This window comes from Eptatretus burgeri, chromosome 9 (assembly GCF_056783735.1).
Source record: "Eptatretus burgeri isolate ZD-2024b chromosome 9, Ebu_testis_v1, whole genome shotgun sequence".
NCBI classification, from domain to species: Eukaryota; Metazoa; Chordata; class Myxini; order Myxiniformes; family Myxinidae; genus Eptatretus; species Eptatretus burgeri.
In genome coordinates this window covers 33,460,300-33,467,799 of record NC_140969.1, presented here as the reverse complement: position 1 = coordinate 33,467,799, position 7,500 = coordinate 33,460,300, and the positions used below count along the sequence as shown (strand labels likewise).

The 7,500-nt window shown below is 44.8% G+C and overlaps 1 protein-coding gene across 1 annotated transcript in view; it reads right to left on the bottom strand.

Moving 5' to 3' along the window:
- Positions 1–3,913: 3,913 nt before the first annotated feature.
- The window catches only part of LOC147019866 (uncharacterized), a 254,067-nt gene continuing 250,480 nt past the window's right edge, over positions 3,914–7,500 (bottom strand). Inside the window, exons 23-24 of the mRNA XM_085894648.1 lie at positions 7,343–7,462; positions 3,914–5,995 (exon numbers count right to left, since the gene is read on the bottom strand). The gene's annotated coding sequence lies outside the window, so the exon portion shown is untranslated. The remainder of the gene's footprint in view (positions 5,996–7,342; positions 7,463–7,500) is intronic.

The window sequence follows — 7,500 nt, the reverse complement described above, 5'->3', positions numbered from 1 at the left end:
GAGTCGGTAGAAGACAGAAAGACCACCGACCAACCTGCGGTGATTGAGTGAGAGGCCCAAAGACTCAGCTTCATTGCGGGAGATGCCAATGATCTTAAAAGCCCTGGTTTCGACAGCGTGAAGTCGAGAAAGGTGGGAGGCAGGAGCACCAGCCCAGAGGGGAGAGCAGTACTCCATCAGGCTACGGACAAAAGCTTTGTAAGTAGTCAGGAGCTCAAGAGGGCCGAGGAAGGACTTTGCACGACGGAGGATTCCCAGTCGGCGACTGGCTTTTGAGGCAAGGTTGGAAATGTGACTTTCCCAGGAAAGGTCATGGCAGATAGTGAGACCCAGAAGCTTGAAAGAAAAGACTTCTTCCAGAGGATTGTTGAGAAAGTGGATGGGGGGGTTTTGTAAACGGTCCTTTCGAAGAGACATAGTGAAAGTGTGAGATTTGTGTGGATTGAAAGACATGTTCCACGTGTTGGACCAGTTTGTGATTTTATCCAGATCTGCAGTGAGCGAAGAAGCTGCTGCTTGCCGGTCTGAGGGATGACAGATGGTACGGCAGAGGGTGGAGTCGTCGGCAAAGAGAAATAGAGGATTTTCCAGAGAGTCCGAGAGATCATTGATGAAAACCAGAAAAAGAACAGGGCCCAGAACGCTACCTTGAGGAACTCCAGCCTGCACAGGAAGAGGGGATGAAAGAACTCCATTTAGGGCCACACGTTGACTGCGACAGGAGAGGAAGTCTGCGAGCCATGAGTGGAGATGGCCTTGAATACCATGGGAAGAGAGTTTGGTGAGTAGGGCAGGGTGCCAGACTGTGTCAAAAGCACGTGATATGTCCAGGGATACGGCTCGGATTTCCTGTCTGGCATTGAGGACCTCCATCCATTGATGGGAGAGCAGTAGCAGCATATCCAGGGTAGAGTGACCTGGTCTGAAACCAAATTGATGATTGGAAATCAAGCCATTGGAGAAGAGGAAGGATTTCATGTCTGAAGCAATGATGGATTCCATAACCTTGCTGATGATTGGGAGAAGGCTGATTGGTCTGTAGTTACAGGGATCTGTTTTTGCACCTTTTTATGCAGGGCAGTGATGTTAGCAGATTTCCAAGCAGATGGCAGATGACCTTGGGAAAATGAGAGGGTGAATAGAACAGAGAGAGGGTGAGCAAGAGCAGAAGAGCAGGCTTTGAGGACACGTGGGCTGATGCCGTCTGGACCGGTTGCAGAAACTGACTCGAGGTTTGAAAGCAAGCTCTCCACCTTGTCAGGAGAAAAGGATACAGAGTCCAGGGACAGTTGGGTGCGACTGGGTAAAGTGGGTAGAGATAGTGATGGGTTTAGGACACAAGATTTAGCTGCAAACACCGAGTTTAGACATTCAGCTTTATCACGTGTGGAATCAGCAGTGCGGCCATTTGAGGTAAGGGAGGGGATGGAGGGGGAACATACACCAGAAACAGATTTGATTAAACGCCACCAGGATTTTGAGGAGGGAGAGAGGTTTGAGAGTTCAGACTTGAGATGAGAAAGATGTTGTTTTCTGGCTCTCCTGAGGGTAGATACACACTTGTTCCGAGCTTTGTGGAAAGAACTGAGATTGCCCTCAGTTGGGTTTGCTTTCCATGAGGCAAAGGCAAGTTGTTTCAGGACAACTGCCTCACCACAAGCTTCAGTAAACCAAGGGCGGGAGGAAGGGTAAGACAACTGAACACGAGAGGGGATAAATCTGTGCATGAGGGAGAGCAAGTTTCTTTGAAAGAATTCCCAGGATGAGTTGATGTTTGAGAAAGTAGTGATAGGAGACCAGTCTGTAAGTTTGATGGCTGCTCGGAGACCCTGCCAGTCGGCTTGAGTGAAATGCCAGACTCGACGGCGGTGAGGTGGTTCTCTGATGACAGCCAGAGAGATGTCCACTTTAACAAGGACGTGGTCAGAAGAACCAATTGGAGCGAAGGAAGAGCAGCAGATATTGTCAGGGAAATTTGTCAAAATCAGATCCAGAAGAGATGGAGTACCATTGGTTGAGATCCGGGTCGGGAAGTTGACCGATTGAGTCAGTCCCAATGAGTCACAGAAAGCTTTTGCTGATGTCCCATGGCAGGTGAGAGAGGTACCCACACCTAGCCAACTGGCGTGATGACAATTGAAGTCGCCACATAAGAGGAAGAGAGAGTTTGGATGAGAAGATAGAAGATGGTCCATGTTTTCGGAGAGTGAGGTGTAGATGGAGTCATCACTGTTCGGTGGACGGTACAGTACACATATAAACATGAGGTGGGAGTGGAGGGGAAGCCGAAGCCAGAGGTATTCCTGGGGGTGTGGGGGAGAGAGAGCAGTGCAGGGAGAGTGAGGAATAGAGTCTTTGATGAAGAGAGCAACACCTCCACCAGGACGAGGCTCAGGTCTGTCATACCGTAAGAGGGAGTAACCAGGGAGTGATACTTGGGAGTCAGACACGTCTTGGGAGAGGAAAGTTTCTGTTCGGCAGATAATGTCTGGTTTGTCAGTGGCAACCTGCATGGAAAGATCTGAAAGGTTTGAGCGAAGGCCCCGGATATTTGAGGTCCACACTTTTAATGAAGAGGTAGGGGAGGAGGCTTTGGGTGCAGGAGGTGGAGGGGGCGGGGGAGGGTAGGATGAGGGATGAGGGGGGAGGTAAGGAGGGTTGCTGAAGGAGTGTGGGGTATTGCAGAATAGCGAGGGGAGGGGGCCGAATGAGGAGGAGAAAAGGCTCTGTGGTGCTGGGAGAGAGGGGGGACAAGAGACAAGGAAGATGGCAGTTGAGGATTTGAGGAGGTGGAGTGAAGAGATGGAGGTGAGAGGGCAGTGGAGGGAGGCAGGTTGGTGGATGAGAGGGGGGCAACTTAGAGAAGGAAGAGTGAGGGGGATGAAAGGTGGGACAAAGGTGAGGGGGGAATTTTTGAAAGAGGTAAGAGGGAGGCTTGGAGGGAGAAGAGTGGGATGGTTGCTTTGAGAGTGAGAGTGAGGGGTGAGGGGGGTGAGTTGGCACTGAAGTTGGAAAAAAGAATGGTTGATGGAAAGCGAGCATCCATGGCAAACTGTGGTTTTTAAAAGTTTTAGGTCAGAGATGCGATTTAACACAATTCTTGATGGATGCAATGAAGGCGAATTCAGATTATGGAGAGAAGAAGCGCTGTAATAGTTGGATTTTTTAGGCAAGGAATGAAGGAGAGGTCGAAATGAGAGCAGTCTGTTAAAATAGCAGAAGAGAAGTGCATTGTGAAACAGTAAAGAGTACCACATGTGTGAGAGAGGAAGATGAAGCATTATAAGATCGTTTTTGTTGTTAATATTAATGTATGAGAGAGTTCAACAGATTAGGTCATGGAAGTGTAAAAAAAAAGAAATCGAGGAAGACGAGGAGGAAGTTAAGAGGAAGAAGAAGTAGCAGAATCGGGAGAAGGTGAGCGTGTTGTTGTTGTTGTTGTTGTTGGGTATATATTTTTTTTTTTATTTTTTTTTTTTGAGATAAGAAAGAGATTAGTTGGGAGAATGGGGGATGTTTGGAAAGTGGGGAGGATGAAAATTGAAGGTAATGGGGAGGATAGAAATTGAAGGTAATGGGGAGAAAAAACAAACAAAAAAAAAACGATCGAACACCGAGTGGAACCGGTAGGCCTCAAACCTAGGACTAGGCCTCAAACACCAAGTAAGAACGTCGACATAAATACTCACAAAATAGCACGATTTTTGAAACAAAACCGAACTAGGAACACACATTAACATGTAGGTGAGAAAATTAAACAGTTAAAACGGGACAAATAACAACCGGAACTTAACTTTGAGAATGTCAGCAGGGAGCCCCGAAGGAGACCTCTTGCCGCTCAAAACCGGAACCGGAAGTGATTCCAAAACCGGAACCGGAAGTGATTCCAAAACCGGAACCGGAAGTGATTGTCATAGTGCATGGTACTTTCACTTAAATGCCCATTATGGTGGTGGAACTGAGGATGGCACAATGGGTCTGGAATGAGGGGGTGGGTCGGGAGAGGTTTCAGCAACTACTCATAAATTATCTGTAATGTTTTTTTGAGGGATGGCAGTGGGGGGAGGGTTGAAGCAAGTGGAATCTCTATCATTTTAAAGGCAAGAAGGGGGTGGAAAGCGGAAAAAATGCACCATTTTGAGATGAATGGCAGCCACCTGGAGGGGGGTATGAGGGGTGAGGTGGGTGGTTTGGCTTTGGTCAATACCATTCTGTGCCTCGATGACAGAAGGCTCGACCTTTACAAGTTCCTCATACACATTGCGCTGCTTCTCTGCAATGACCTCGTTCTGTTTTTTTTAATGAACTCTGGATTTCTTCACTCATCATCTGTGTGTACCATCAGGTTGCACAGAAAAAGGATTTGTTAAACTACAACAAAAAAACGAGTAAATATTACCCATGGTTTCTCACGCACTTCTTCAATGTTCAGCTCATCAATAAAGGCACCAGCTCGATTTTAATTTTGGAATATGTCTTGAAAGCCAAGTGCAAAACAAATGACAATGAGGTCATTTCATAATTTGATAGAAAAAAATGAATAAACTAAACATTTTGTGAATTAGTACAAAAGCTCATCAATAAACATAGTTCACAAGTTCCTGTTACCACATATAATTATAATCCGACCAATAATTTGCTAAAAGCAGTTAACACCAAAATATAAGTCTAAATTATTACCAAAATTACTGAAGGTGGATGGAGTAGGGTGGCTCACAATATAATGGTATAAGTAAAAGTTTTCCAAATTTTTCCAGATCGCATTTTGCCTTGTTCCTATTGACATTTTGAACATCTGTACCAAAAATTGAGCCAATAGGACACCAGTAAAGGGTGGCACACTTTTTCACAATTTTTATTGCTCAACCTAAGCTCTATGGACAGTTGCGGAACTTACTGAGTAATTCCATCCATCCATCCATTCGGACCATACTCTGTGCAGAGCGTTGGTGCCACCGAAGCAGTCTCCTTGGCTATTGGGAACAATCCTGGACGGGTCGCCACTCCGACACAGTATACCAGCATGCTGGCACTCATTTTGCCGACCTCGGAAGGATGACAGGCAGAGTCAACCCCACCTGGTGTTAATTCAACAGCTGAGTGGGATTTGAACTCAGGACCCTAGGATCCCAAGCCCACTACCCTAACCATTAAGCCAACACCAGGCATACTGAGTAATTGCTAACATCATGTCCCAAGCTCTTTGCTGTCACTATGAAAGATGCAGCAGCCTGACGATTGGATAGACCCTCTCTGTCCCATGTTGTTGTCAATGAAGCAACAAGTACTTCAGATGAGCCTCGCTTCTTTAATCCTGCATGTGAGATATGGCTGGGCTTGGCAGGCATTGCCCTGTAAGCGAACTCTTCGTCTGAACCATCTTCAGAGGCTGTTGATGAATCTTGTCCAACTTCTTCCCTCAATCGAGATAGCGTGTGAGTACCTCGGATACACTTCTGTTTTGCCATTGTTTCTGCACTATGTTCAGCTCTTGCGTTTCTCTCAGCTTCTCTTGCCCTCTTTCTCTTATCCTTCCCTTGCTGAACCTTGTCTACACATCCAAAAGGGCATGACATCCGGTCTTCTCTTTGGCGCCTTAGAAATTCTTTGTCTTCTTCGGGGATCTTCAGGTCGAATATGTTTGCTGCAGCAATATCGAAGAGGTCCTGAAGATCCCCTAGCCAAGTTTCATGACGTAAAAGAGCTCCATCAGTCTCTCTGTTTTTCTCTTTTATTAGTTTCTTGTACTCAGCATACAGCTTCTTGATCTTTTTTCAAAGATTGGCATCCGTCATTGTCGGTAAACTGGCTCTCTCCCATATCTTCTTTACTTCATCCATTGTTGCTGTTGTGGCCTTTGATAATGCCTTCCCATCTTCAATATGATAGAGGAGGTGGAGTAGCACTTGCTCCTTTGAGGGAAGGCGAGCTCCTAAAATGGAAGGTAGAGGGGGCTTCTCGAGCAAGTTACATTTCTTTCTTGATGCCATTATTCCTGAAAATAGAAAGAAAAGTCAACATTGTGAAAAAGTGTGCCACCCCTAAATGTGCAGCAATTGACTCCATTTTTGGTACAGATGCTTACAATGCCAATTGGAACAAGACAAAAAGCGATCTGGCAAAATTTTGTGAAAATAAATTTTGTGAAACACCCGAGGATGGAGGTTATGTTTTCACCCTTTGTCTGTCTGTCTCTCGATGAGTATGGTATCTCAAAAGATTGCAGATGGATTCGGACGAAACTTAGTGGACAGGTTGGGTGTGTGACATGGATGAATTGATTCAATTTTGGTGAAGATCCAGATCCAGATCTGGACACGAGAATTTTTTCATTTTTCAAGTGATTCTTCAACATTGAGAGTTGGGGCCAAACACGATATATAGAATAACATTTCAAAAGGTTGTGGACGGATGACAAAACTTGGTGGATGAGTTAGGTAGGTAACAAGAATGAGCCAATTTTATTTTGGTCCAGGTTCAGATGCCTATCAATGCAATACAAAATGTAAACTGTTCAACCTGGCAGAGGTATGCGCTCTACCGAGTGCCTTTGTAGTTGATATATTGTGATTATGTGGGCCTTGTTTAGCATTTTCAATTGCTGCACTCTTCAAGTAAAGTTACTATCCAAAGCTTCAATAAATAGAAGCTGTCCCATTTTATACATTTTTTTCTTTTATACAAACTCATGGCTCATAAATATGCCAGAAGTACCATTTTTTCAATCGGAGTAAAGTTACTGCCGAAGCAGACTGTGGAAGGAATACATTTGGGTGATTTGCCATTGCCTTTCCAGAAAGAAGTACCCAGAAATAATTTTCAATTCAGCCAGGATACCAGCACACAATAGCCTCCTATTTTCAAAAGATACCATGGGTTTATCGCCCAAGAACTAAATGCCAACAGGGAAGCCGACTTAACATCCTCTATACACTCTTTGATGCAACAACTTGCCAAGAAAGCACCATCGTGAAAATTTACTCATCAAATTGTATTCTCTCACGAAATGATGAGAAAATTGAAAGGTTTATGTGAGAGGAAGAAGTCATTTAAACCCTTCTAAGGGCTTCCTAACTCCCATCATCCCTAGGCGACATTGAGCTGTCTATCAATGTTTCAATCAAGCCTGAACAGTGAAATTGATGAAAAACTGATCTCTTATCAAGGTAATGAAGCAATGGATTTAACAACAACATGGAAACTCTTTCGCAAGCTCACCAGTGACTTTAATCTCAGTTTATAAACCAGCGAGCTCTGTGACTCATAGGTTTCCCTTTCCTTGTAATCCAATGGTAAGCATACTTTACTCCGACGGTAAAAAGCCATCGTGACATCCTCTCACTTTTTTCTTTTCCGCTTCTTGCTGGCCAATAAGCATCTTCTTCAGCTTGTCATTTGCTGCAGCATTTTTCGCCTCCAATTCCAAGCTTTTGAAGGACAAGAGTTTGCGTAAATCCTCAACCTGATTAGTGCAACAAATAATTCATTAAATATTTTCAG